Source organism: Sarcophilus harrisii, chromosome 4, assembly GCF_902635505.1.
Source record: "Sarcophilus harrisii chromosome 4, mSarHar1.11, whole genome shotgun sequence".
Lineage (NCBI taxonomy): Eukaryota > Metazoa > Chordata > Mammalia > Dasyuromorphia > Dasyuridae > Sarcophilus > Sarcophilus harrisii.
In genome coordinates, this window is record NC_045429.1 from 224,090,402 (window position 1) to 224,104,187 (window position 13,786).

At 33.3% G+C, this 13,786-nt stretch overlaps 1 protein-coding gene across 1 annotated transcript in view; it reads left to right on the plus strand.

The window, feature by feature from the left end:
• Positions 1-13,786, plus strand: part of ME1 (malic enzyme 1) — a 238,082-nt gene that overhangs the window by 71,947 nt on the left and 152,349 nt on the right.

The window sequence follows — 13,786 nt, forward strand, 5'->3', positions numbered from 1 at the left end:
TCATAATGCAGTTTCCTTGGCATATCAGTATCATGGTTGCTGCTGAGTTAGCTATTGGTACCCACAGCCACGATGACTGACTGCAGCTGTTTGTGGGCCACTAATGACTGAGGGGACCACTGGGTCTCATAAACAAGTATTCCCATATTAGAGCACCCATTTGCTTAAGTCAGGAAAGAACTAATACAAGAAACTGATGAGCCGTAAAGTAACAGTTGAAAGTAGGTCAGTTATTTTTTCCCCCACTCAATATATCTAAACAGTTGTTGTAGTCAACAAGGAAAAGACATTGAAGAATGGTGTGGGATGAGTCAGAAAGGGTTATCCTCTTTTGTATTCACCCTCCATTGTATCTCAGGATCTTCTGAATCATCATTTCTTTTTGCTTTGTAGTCTGTCAGAAGATTTTATCATCACATAGTACTAGTCCTTTAATCATGCATGAATAGAATACAGGTCTCCAAAGCTTCATGTAAGACTGGAATCAGGTAGGGACTATGTGAGAATGTTCTGTATGATTACCAGAAAGTATACATTTCAGTATTGTCTTAGTAATGGATCATCGTCCCTAGCCAATTTCTCCATTACAGCAAAATTCTTATACTTGTATTCTGTGTTATTGATGTCTAAAGCTTCTTTCCTGGGGCCAGGGAATTTTTTCCCCCTTTAAGGTTTCAAGATTTTGTCTGTCTCATTCTAATCCAGAACCATTCCCCCCTAAAACTTATGCCTATGATAAACTTTTGGAGTAAACTTATTTTCAACTACATATTGTTAGATTTAATTTCTTTCAAAAGCTTCTCATCACACCAATTTTTAAATAAAATTTATGTCTTTTTTTTTTTTTTTGAGTTTCAAAGGCAAAAATTTAGAAAATGATCATTTTCTCATTTTAAACTATTTTAAATCTTTGTTTAAAACCTTCTTGTTAACTTTTTTCTTCAAAAACTGGTAAAAGACATCTTATATCTTATAGAAAACAGTTTTATCAATAGTTTTTCTTCTAATGTTTTACATTGTTAGAGTCTACCACAACTGTTAAAAGAAATGCAGTTGTTTTTAAGTTTCTCATACTTCCAAAGTAGTAGTCAGAAAAATGTGTTTGGAAAAGGCTATTTCTCCCTTTAGGGAAAGGAGAATGTTGTCATCTTATTGACAAAAACAAAACAAAAAGGCATACCTGTAAAAAAAAAAAAAATAAACATTTGTTTCAGAGTGTGGGGATATTTTGTATCTTTTCTATTGAGGTTTTAGGAAAATTAAGAACAAAATAAGGAAATGGCATAAACATGGAGAGAATGCATTCTTCTTTTACTTTGTGCCCAACCCAACAGTTTCTTTTTTGTTTTATTAAAAGGAGGGAGAACTTGAGAAAATACATTAAAGAAGTATTGAGGAATCTGGAAGTGATTAAGAAAACCTGTGACAATCAGAAAAACCTTTGCTAAGAAATCTATAATCATTTGCTGGTTTGTGATGCTAGTCTACTTTGGAGCGTTGGAGACAGACAAGCCTGAGAAGGGTTTGACTTTAAGAAAAAAGAGAGTAAATTAGAAGTAGTTTAATTAATCCTGAGGCTAAATCAAGCTCCAAATTTATAATGGTTAAGGACTAATGGGGAGGGGAGTTCATAAGTATATGTTAGAACTTGTTTATTTTCATAAAGTTTTTTTTTTTTATCACTCAACAGTGCTTGATGACTACTGACTATATAGTTGGATAGATAGTTCATAGTTTGTCCATTATTTATGTATTTTGTTCAGACAGCATGAAAGGATTGTAAACTGGACCCAGAATTCAAAGGGCAAGAGCAGGTTGTATTGCTTTTGGAAAAGTCTAGTGATTGTAATGACCTCAAGTTTTTCCTTTAAAGAAAAGCCCATTTTTTCTACAATCATCTTTTTCCTGTAATAATATGGTTTAGACAAGTGTGTATATAAATTATATGCAGGATAAACTAGGGATAATCCCAAAAGGAAGGGAAAGGATTCTTAAAGGCAAATTGGGAAAGGCTTCATCCAGACTTTCTCTGACACTTAAAAGAAGCCAGGGAAACTAAGAGGCTAAGGAGGGAATGAGTTCCAAGCATGAAGAGAGACAGAGAGCCAGAAAAAAAGATGGTCCATTCATGCCAGGGAAATTGATGGGTAACTGGTGATTTGCAACCAATGTAAGGAGATATAGAATAAGATCTTCCAGCTCAGTGTATAGATTTTCTTTTAAAATACTTGGGGAATGATATGGATAAGTCACAGAGGATGAGGAGGCTTCAGAACTTCCATGGATGATATACTAGATTCAATAAATAGATAGTATGGTAGATTGGAAAGAGTGCATTTGGATAAGAGGATCTGTGACCAAATCCTTAATCTGTTACTTGGTACTACTTTGTGGAAGCCAATTGATCTCTTGGGTTCCACTTTCCTCATTTGAAAAAAAAAATGAAGACATTTATGTGATATCAGATAGCCATTCTGGACCTAAATCAGCAATTGTCATTCTTTAAATGGGGAAGAAGGTGGAATTTATGATGAGATTCTGTCTAGAGTTTGAGTTTGAAACAATAAGTCTTGTAAGTAGAAATACCCCCCATTTTGGAAACATTATTTTGGGAGTCCTTTTTATAAAGATAGTATTTGAAGCTCTGGAGTAGATAAGATCACTATAGGAGATAGTGTAGAGAAGAAAGATCCAGGGACCAAAGATACTCTTGTATTTATTGGAAGAAAAGCATAAAAGGAAATAAAAGAGAGAGAGAGAGAGGTGGAGAATAAAAAAGTAATGCTAAGATTTAATTTAATTCAACAAAAATTTCTTAACAGTATATGTAAGATGTTGCCCTAGTTGTTGGAGATACAAAGATTAAAGATGAGAGACTGGTTCTGCCCTCAAAGTGCTGACAATCTAGAAGTAGAAATAAGACATGTTCATTAGATAACTTACTGATGGCAATCTGCTAAATTGGTTAAACAGAGGCATCAGAGACCAATGAAGACTTTCTGAAAGAACTAATAGTCGAGCCCAACCTTTAAAGAAAGATTTCAAAAGGTGTACATATGATGGGGTGCTTTTTCAGGTATGGGAAATATTAATACAAATATTTAAAGGCAGAAGAGGGCAGTATGAGATTGGGAAACAATTTATAATTCATTTTTGCTGTAAAGCAGAGACCTTGTAAAGAGTAGTATAGAATAAGACTAGATAGGTAGCTTGCTTGAAAGGTAAAGTGAAAGGCCTCGAACACCAGAAAGCAAGATTTGCATTTTATTCTGTAGTCATTGAGAATGCCACTGAAGGTTTTTGAGCTGGAACGTGACATGATGAAACCAAAGAGCACTTTGGCAGTGCTTTGAAGGGATGGATTTAAGAGAAACCAAAGGAAGAGAGAATTTCAACTATATCAGATACTGAGATTTAGGGTAAAGAGGGAGATAGCACTATTGCAATAGAAAGAATGTGGTATTTGGGTGTAAAGGGACTTAGTTTTGTATACTAGCCATGATGCTTAGGCTCTGTGACCTTATGTAAATCACAGCTTCATTGAACCTGTTTCTTTATCTGTAAATCTAGGAACTTGGGCACTATGAGCTTTAAGGGCTCTTCTACCTCTAATTCTCTGAGAATATAAGTATTAGAAAAAGGTCTCCAGGAGTTCATTGATGGTCTTAGAGAAAGCAATTTCAGTAGAGTAATTCAAAGAGAATGATGAAGAGGCTGTAGAACAAAATACTTCTAAGACTATCATTAATTTATGAAGTTAGTCACTTAATCTCTCTGGGCCTCAAATTCATAGTCTCTAAAATGATTCAGTTCAATTAAATGATTTCTTAAGTTCTTTCTTATTCTGATATTTGAGATCAAGTCTAAAAAGAAATAGAAGCAGAGTTCTCTGCCTGATTTTTTTTTTATAAGCTGGTTGTTGCTTGTCCTTTATTCTCAAAGAGGACTATGACTTTAAGAAGAGGATGCTATGATATAAGTGAGTTGGATTTAAGGGGGGGGGGGCGCTGTACAAAGTCATCTGCCTCACTTTCTCTTCCAGAGCCATCTGGTCCAGTGGCCAGATCAGAAATTAAGACGACTGGAGATGGCCCCAGATGCAGTGGGAGACCTGGACCTTTATGAAAAGATAAAAAGAGGAAAGATAGTAGCTTGAATATGTTTTAGAAACAAAGGAAAAGGCAACTAAAAAGGCCATGAGAAAACTACGCTTCTTGGAGATAGAAGTGAAGGAACCAACATATAGCTAACAGCTTAAAATGAAGGAAGGAGATTAGGGATGATTGATGGAGCAGAGCCCTAACAGGAGATAAAACATGATGAAGTGAAAGGGATAAATAGAATGGTAATAGAGAGGAGTAAGGTCACTTCTTCCTCTGAAAGGAAGGAAAAATGAAAATGAATAAATTCAGATTTTGAATGGTAGAAAGCCTATGGAATTCACTCTAGATAGCTTCTCTCATCTTGCTAAAGAATGACAGAGTTCACAGAAAGTGCCAAGTATATGAAAAGGCTTTGGAACAGCCACTGTGAAGAATGTAATGAAAATTGATTAAGAGATGAATAAATTTACTATGTAGCCATTAGACCTTAGACTAATACTATAAATTTGAATTGGCCCGAATAAACATGGGTTTAGGTTTTGTTTTTGTTTTTGTTTTTACTTTTACTTTTTCTAACAACTTTTTAGTTGATATCTATCCCTGGTGATTACAAAAAATTAGAGTTTAGCAATGTGGGAACACCAAGATAGAATGCCTTAGTTATTATTGATGCCAGAGTGCATTATCAGAGCTTCTTAAATGTTTTCTACTCAAGACTCTTTTTTGCCCAAGAAATTTTTATGCAACCCTGAGCAGATAGTTACAAATCAAACATTTAATGATAATAAATCATAATTTCACAATCCCCACATTTAGTTATGTGACCCCATATGTAGTAGCAATCCACATTAAAGAACCTTTGATCTAGATGGCTAACCATAATTAGCAAAAGCCTGGATAAAGAAGGTAATTGAAGCCAGAACAGAAGCGATGGACTAAGCATAGAGCCAGGGTAAGGTCATGGTGGGAACAAAAGGAAGTTTCAGTGAAGTCAAAGGAAGAAACAAAGTCAGAAAAGCAAGAATTTTAGAGCCTTCTTTTAGCTCTCTTTCCATTACTTTGTATCTGATCTCTAAGTGTGTTTGCTTTTGAAAATTTTAGAGTAATTTATTTTGGTCTGTTGTTTTCACAAGCAAGAAAAATACTATTTTAATTTGCAAAATATGCAATTGTCATTGTTATCTATAGAAAAGATGATGACCTTAGCAGATTCACTAGCTCAATACTGCAGAGTATACTGTTATATACATTTGCAAAATGCAGGACAACAAAATCTAAATTTTGTGATATAAAATGGTATTTGAAATGTAATGTAAAAATTATCACTCAACTTTGTGAGCAAAGAATTAATCTATTTTTCTGTAACATTTAATGAGAGTTTGGTTCTAGTATATAATGTCTTGCTGTTAGTATATTAAATGTGACTGATACATATAGGAATTTAGGAGGAAATACCACATATTTTATAAACATAGTTGATTTCTTTATGAAATAAATTTTCACTGTGCTATGAAGTAACTTATTTGTAAAACAGAAAAAGTTTTAAGAATATTATTTTCCAAATGGAAGAAGTTAATTTTTATTGATAGTGTGCCAGACAAATTCCAGATGTCAGATTTCAGTGTTACCTTAGGATTCCCTCCAATATGATTTCTGAACTTTCTGTGAAAGTTCTTTTGACTTTCTACTTTAAGATCAACAGTTTATTGATTTATTTTTTATTAGGCAAAGTGCTATTGTAATTTTAAAAAAATATAAGGAACTATATCAGGAACTGATCATCTTGGAGTAAATTTATTTCCATTTTTTCATTAAAATGGAAGATGAACAGAATTTTGTAGATAAAATTTACTTAGATTTTGGCAAAGATGTTAACAGTTTGATAAAGTCTTATGGAAAAAATTAAATGAAGCAGACTAAATAATAATATAATTAGACAAAATATTGGTTAAATGATGATATCCAAAGAATAGTAGTTTTATTCATTGTCAGCCTAGAAAGAAACTCCCTTGAATTGTTCTAGCAATCTCTGTTAGGTACTCTGGTGTTTATCAGTGTCCTTGATTGGGGTATAGATTGAATGCTTTTTCAATATAGGGCTGCCTAATACAGGGGATGGACAAGTTAGGATTTTAAATGACAATGACAAGGCAGAACATTGAGACCACTTAAATAAAAATAAGTTTTAAGGTAGAATTTTTTAAAAGCAGCTTCACAACAAGATGGAGAGGCATGGCTAGACAGCAGTTATCACAGAAGGGTCTGAAGATTTTTATAGTTTACAGATTTAATATGAGTCATTAGTGTGCTATGGCTGCCAAGAAAGCTGTGATCTTAGTCTGAGTTAAGCGGTAAATAGCATCCGGACCACAGAACCGAGTCTCCCTGCTCTCTGCCTTTGTCATTCTGTGTCTGAAGTTTTGTTCTCAGTTCTGAGCATGGTATTTTTAAAAGGCGATTGATAAACTGGCAGATTTTCAGAGCTGGGTAGTCTGAATGCTGGAGAATCTTAAATTAATCGGGGGGGGGGGAGGGAAACTGGCCCATTTTAGCTGGGAGAGGATAAAACTTGGGTTAAGAGATAGATATGATGGTTGTCTTTAAGTATTTGAAGGACTGTCACATGGAAGAGAGATAAACTTGTTCTGTTTGCCCCGGAAGGTTTATAATTTCCTCTATAAATGTTTCTGGGACAATCTGGCTTGGTTGGGTCCTCAAACTAGGGTTTCCTCAGATCCATCTGCCTTTTACTGAGTTGCTATTCTGTGAATTATACTAGTTGTAAGTTATACTTTGTAACACTTTACCAATGAATTTGTATTCTGAACTGATGCATCTCTTGGTTGCTATGTCTCTTCATTTGGCAAAGAGATAATATGAGTTTCTGACTCTACATCTACTTTCTGTGGGAGTTGTTTTGCTCAGGTTAACCTTCCATAAGAAAAGGCAATAGGAATTAATGTCTTCACTTTATTCTCATCAAATGTTTTAAAATCTGTGATTTCTTTAAATAAGCTGGGTTAAAGCTACTATGATTCACTTTATAACTTTGAGGATTTGACTATAAATGGGCAGCCAATTGCAAAATGACTTTGACATTTTTTCCAAAATATCTCTTACTATAAGATGGGGGTTTCAGAAATACTGTTAATGATTTACATTTATTTAATTGTCTTTTTTTCCCCTTATCGTCAGAGTTTGGTTTCTCTTTAATATTTTACAACTGAAAAATGGGCAGCTCCGTATTTTCACAAGACAGTTTTAAAAAGTAACTACTTTTACTCTGCAGATAATTTTTTATATTCTTCCCAGAAATTGTTTTAAAATTTAGGGTAAAGGAAAGAAGACAGAAATCAGATTCAGCTGTAAAGATGACAAACAACAGGACATAATATAGAAATTTGATGAATTTTATTAATTTTAAAACAATCATGAAACAGCTAAATTCCTTTGATTCTATAAAAATAAAAATTATTGAACTGTAGGAATTGAAATTTACCCACATAAATGTTTCTAGTTAAATTTGGTGAATATTTTATAGTGCTATTAGAACACATGATTTTCTAGAAGTAAATTGGCTGAAAGTGATGGAAATCTGATTGAACTCAGCTAAATTTCCTTACCATGTGTTTGATTTTTTTCTCAGCTTGCAAAGGAATGTTCTATCTTTGGTTTGTTGGATGGAAAAGGAAAGTGATGATAGTTGTAGGTAGTCTTCATGTGATACTTTTCATTCAAAGTTCTGCATTGAGTGCCAATGGTGATCTAACATTTCATTTTTAAATGAAATACCATGCTGCATCATGAATGGATTTTCAATTAACATTACTTGAAAGAGATACTTTAAACATATTTGGGGTTAAAATTTAGAGAAAGTATGTGGAAGATCTATATTGGTTTGAACATCAGTTCTTGCTGACTATAGAAGATGATGATACTTGGCACTATTTTTTGCTGTACTTTTTCTTTTAATGCTTTTAAATTGCCATCAGCCATGGCTATTTTAGCTTCTATTTTGCAATTCTCTAGTTTAAAACTTTGTTGTATCTCTTGCTTAATGAGGCCTGGACTCATGAATACCTGGAATCAGGATTTGCCTCTGATTTTACTGACCCTGGGCACATTACTTAACTTCTCAGTGCTCCAAACAGCTATATTATAAATTACAGATGAGTTTCAGTCTGCATTGAAGAAGAAAAATAACTTATTTGTTTGTATAGCACTTTAAACTTTGCAAAAACTTAGCCCCCTTAGTATTCCTCTTTTGCAGATGAGGAAATTGAAATTAAATGATTTGCCTGTATCTTGAACTCAGGACTTCTAACTCCAAATTCAACATTTTATCCACTCTACCACCTAGTTGTCCATAGTAGGAGGAATGTCCTCTCTGAGAGTTCCCCATATCAGTGAAATCATAACTCTGTTCCCTCCCATAAAAAAATGAAATAATTTACCTGTTTTTGCTTAATTTAGTGGAATTATCAATATTTGCTTTAGTAGTTATAATACAACTAGGAAGATCACAAACCTCAAAAAAGCAGGTTAAAAAAAAAAAGAGTTCCTATTTAGGTCATGGTATAAAATAGAAATTATGTTAATAGAATGCTGTCAAAAAGAACAGTTGATTGTGGAAAGGGCTGTTATAAGAAGTCAGTAGGTGTGGTTGAACAAATGCTGTATTTGGAATTAGAAAACCCGGATTTAAATCATGGCTCTGCCATTTACTAGCTTTATTATCTTGGAGAAGTCACTAAGGCTACAGAAATAAATTGGCAAGGTTATTCTATATTAAGAAATTACAATCGTGACCTTCATTTTCTTCTAAATGATAGAAATAAAATATCTTTTATACTCAGTTTCTGTCTGTTTCCCTATTCTCTCTTTTTTCCCCTCTGTCTCTCTACCCGCGCGCGCGTGTGTGTGTGTGTGTGTGTGTGTAACAGTGTGCTTCTTTTAGACTTCAGCAACTGGATAGATTGTAAGAGGCTAAAATAGGCCTTGAAATTGAAAGGTGATGCTAAATTGTAAGTCATTATGGACTTAGTTGTGAATCTGAGACTTTGAGTAGCTCATTTGATTCTGAAAAGACCAGCAATATAATGAATTTGACTTGGATAAAAGTTTGAGAAATGTGTTGAAAGGTTTCAATAAGTTAGGTAAAGTCCCTCAGTGAAAGAGCCAAGCCCTGAACCAGAAAGAGTGGTCAAAAGAAGAAAGAGAAAAGTGATAAACTACCCACAGATCTAGAGTCTGAGGAAATAGAACAGAACTGGAGAGTCTTCTTCCAATCCTAGGCCTTGTCTCCCCCATTTTTCTGAAAGATTGTCACAGTGTCTTGGCTGAGATTTGCAGCTGAACTTAAACCATGAGCAATAGAGACTACAGCTGCCACTTGAGGAACAAGCCCACATAAGTTCATCTGGTTGATTCATCCATGACTGATATCACACTTCACACCCACAGTATCATAAGGACAAGAACACTGAGGTCCTGCAATTTGTAGTACTTGGCCTTGGCCTTGTCCTTCCCACATATGTACTTCTTTAGCATTGTACTTCAAGATGACTTTGATGTCTTCTTCATGGACTCTGAATATATTTGTGAAGAGGGTGCCAGGATTTTTGTGGGAAATTATTGGGTAGCTTCTATTCTTGCTATGTCTTTTGAGTAAATGTCTTTGCTAAGATGTAATTCAAAGATCAGTAAACTCTTGCCTGGGGCCAAGTCTGGCCTCCTACCCTTGAGCTAAGAATAGTTTTTACATTTTAAAATAAAGTTTTATTATATTTTAAAACATGAAAAACATTCTTTGTGCGTTAGCACAAAGTCAGGCTCAGACTGTTTATCACTACTTAATTTAATTGATTTCTACTGACTAATGGTTAATGGGAAGCATAGAAATAGGGCTTATGAACTAGAATAGCTAGAATAGCTACCCATAAGATTACTCCTAAAACCTGAGGTGGCAGCCATATTTTTGGGGATACAGCCTGAAAGTGGAAGTTCAGATTTGGAGGAATTGGAAGTATGGATTTATATATTCATTGTTTTGAACGAAAGATACTCATTCCAGTATTTGTTTTACAGATATATTTGGGGGGGAAAAGCAATGTTACTTGATGTAATTTCTATTTTTTGTTTAAAACTATGGCTTCTTTTTCTAGAACTTATTCATTCTCATTTCAATAAAACTACTTTCTCAAAGATCACTGACAGTTATTAGATCTGATGGTTTTTTCCCCCATCCTTATTGTCCTTGATCCTCCTGTAGAACTTGTAGACTTTTCTTCTTTGAGGATATCCCCTATATTGTTGGTTTATCTAAATTTTTAAAAATTAATCTTTTGGTTTTTTATCTTGTTTCTTCACAATTATTATTCTTCCTCCCCTGTTGAGCCATCCTTTGTACAAGAATTTTTTAAAATGCATGGAGAAAAAACAGTTTAATAAAACCAACTAGCACATCAACTGAGACTGCTAATATATGGCATTTCATATAAAGAGAACAAAATACTACCTCCATAAATAGCATGTCTCTATATAATAACAAAAGCAAGAGGAAATAGTAGAAAGGGAAATTATATTCAGAATAAGACAAAATAGAGAAAATATTTTGTAATCAACCTACCAAAGTATAAGCAATATTTTTAAAATAATTTTTTATTGACAGAACCCATGCCTGGGTAATTTTTTACAATATTATCCCTTGCACTCACTTCTGTTCTGACTTTTCCCCTCCCTCCTTCCACCCCCTCCCCCAGATGGCAAGCAGTCCTATACATGTATAAGCAATATTTGTATAGATTTAGTTGTAAAATGCATGATAAAGAAAAATTTAAAGGAGGAGTATTTGTTGCTTATGCCTGAACCATGCCAATATAATGAAACCAAAGTTAATTTATTGTTTTGATGCTGTGCCAAACTATCAAATGTATACTTTACAGGACTTGATGAAGCTATAACAAAAATTAATTTGGAGAAACACTAGTTATAGACTATCAAGAGAAAAAATATGAAAAAGAATAGAAATGAAGGGGCAATAAGCTCTTCCAGAACTCAAACCACATTATAAAGCAACAGCCATAAAAATTATTATTTATTGGTTAAAAGAAGTAGATTAGTAGCAGAAAGGGAAAACCAATAGAACTCAATAATTTGGTATTAAATTCTTTAGGAAAAGATTGCTTATTTGATTAAAAACTATGGGTAGGCTTAGGCCAACATCTCAATCATACTCCACAATAAATTCAAAATGGATGTGCCCTTAATAGTGAAATTCATACTATAAAAATTTTAAAAAGAATCAGGTCATGCTTGCATCAGATGGATGCATCTTTCACAGATATCAATAAGAGAGACATTCTTAATCACCAGGGAGAGAGGCAGTTATAAAAGACAGACCATTTTGATTACATATAATTGAAAAAGTTCCAAATAAGTAAAATTTAAGAAGAGAAACAATCAAAAGGGAAACAAATCTATTACGTGCAGTATAAAGGGTGTGTGTGTGTTTGGGGGGAGGAAAAACCATTGCCCAGCAGTTAAATGGTCAAAGAATATATACATGAACAAATTGTTCTCAAAAGAAGCATTGTATGCTGTCAAAAAAATATGGAATAATGTTTCAAAGTCAATAGTTCAAACTGCTAATAATTAGTAAAATGTTAACCCAAAGGATCTTAAGTTTGGCTTATTTGGCTTAGTCTTCTTTTCTTCTCCATACTATTTTCTTGGGAATCTCTCACTTTTAGAGCAACTGCTATTATTTCTGTGCAACCAATTTCTAGAAATCTTATCTCTAATCCTGAACTCCACACCTTCATATCCATTTATCATCTCTATCTTGATGTCCCACTTTATACTTCATGTTCAAAGTATTCAAAATTGTGTAGATTTTAATCCCCAAAGACTTATTTCTCCTTCCAATTTCACTGTTTCTGTCAAAGACACTTGCTCCCTTGTTTTAATTTTAGAGTTATCTTTGCTTTCTTTTTTTCTGGACATCCCTTTTCTGATCAAGTACTAAATCTTATTGATTGATATTATTATAATTATTTTGACCATTCTAGATCCTTGTTACCACCTACCTGAAATACTGCAATTGCCTTCTAACAAGTCTTTCTACTCTAATCTATCCTTTATATTGTCATCAGATTAATCTGTTTTATATGTAGATGTAATTACATCTACATTCCTTATAACCCTTCATTGATTCCTTGTTATCTAACAAGTAAAATTTATATTGCTGAGGTTGGCTTCCAAGACTTTCACAATCTCCTGCCATAGGATCTTTTCAGGCATGAAAGTCAGGTCAGGCTCATCTCATACCATTCTCCTCCTACTCTAATTTCAAGCCAAATTCTTCAGTACTCTCTAGGCTTGTTAAATACTCTCTGCTTTCCCATCTTTGCCTTTTTTATGCAGTTCTTAGTATTTAGAATGCTTTTCTACCCCCAAAATGAATTCCTTATGAATTCCTTTCCATCCTTTGAAGTCCAATTCAAATACCATTTTCTTAAGAGTTCTGCATTTTTCTTATTCAGAAGTATCCTAACTCTGTATTACACAGTTTGTATTGTATTTGTCAATTCTCCTTTAGGTCTCTCTCCCCTTGAGAACTGGGACCATTTCTTACCAAAATTTTATATCCTATTGTCAAGCACTCTCTACTGAAGACATTGTGGCCTCATTAATCGGTGTCTCTTTTATCTGATTCAATTATTGTTCAGCTTCTTTTTTTTAGTGTATGTTAGTTCCTGATAATACCAACTATTTTTTTTCATTATTCTTTCTCTTTTTTATGTTTTTAAATTATTATAGCTTTTTATTTACAAGATATATGCATGGATAATTTTGCAGCATTGACAATTGCAAAACCTTTTGTTCCAATTTTTCCCCTCCTTCCTTCCACCCCCTTCCCCAGATGGCAGGTTGACCAATACATGTTAAATATATTAAATTATATATTAAATACAATATGTGGAAAATACCAGCTATTATAGATACATCAAAATCCAATTACAGCTACTCAAAACTACTATGATGATTAATAGTGGTTTACCAGTAAAGTAATAAACTGGAAATAGATTCTCTATTCTGTACATATTTTACTGGTAGTATAATGTGGGATAAATCAATAGTGACCTTGGGCAAGTCATTTTGGCTTTTATGTTTCATTTTACAAAGGTTATTGTTAATTGTTACATTGTTACAATTGTAAAACAGTAAGTTTTAAGTTTTCACCAAAATTCTTGTATAAAGACAGGCTACATTATTTTTTAGATAACAGCTTTACCTGTTGAATTTCTTTTATTGAATCTATTTATTTCTTCCCTTTGTGGTTATCACTTCCAATGACTTACCTTGTTTCTAACCAAAATAATTCTTCTTATCAGTGTCACTGGGAGTTTTTCCTAAGTACTACAGAAATGAGATCTTATGAATCTTTAGAACACTTCATTTCTTAGGAAATAGCATTATTCTAAGCAATTAGGAAATAAATTATTTTACACTTAATAATAAAGGATTTAGTCTGTATAAATAAGATATGGCTATAAAATACTTATTACCATTTAAATCATGTTCTTGAATTTATCATGAATAAAATGTGCTTAATTTGTCCAACTTAAAATGTTCTTTCATTTGTTATTAACTGTATTTGATTTCATAGAACAATAAGGAAG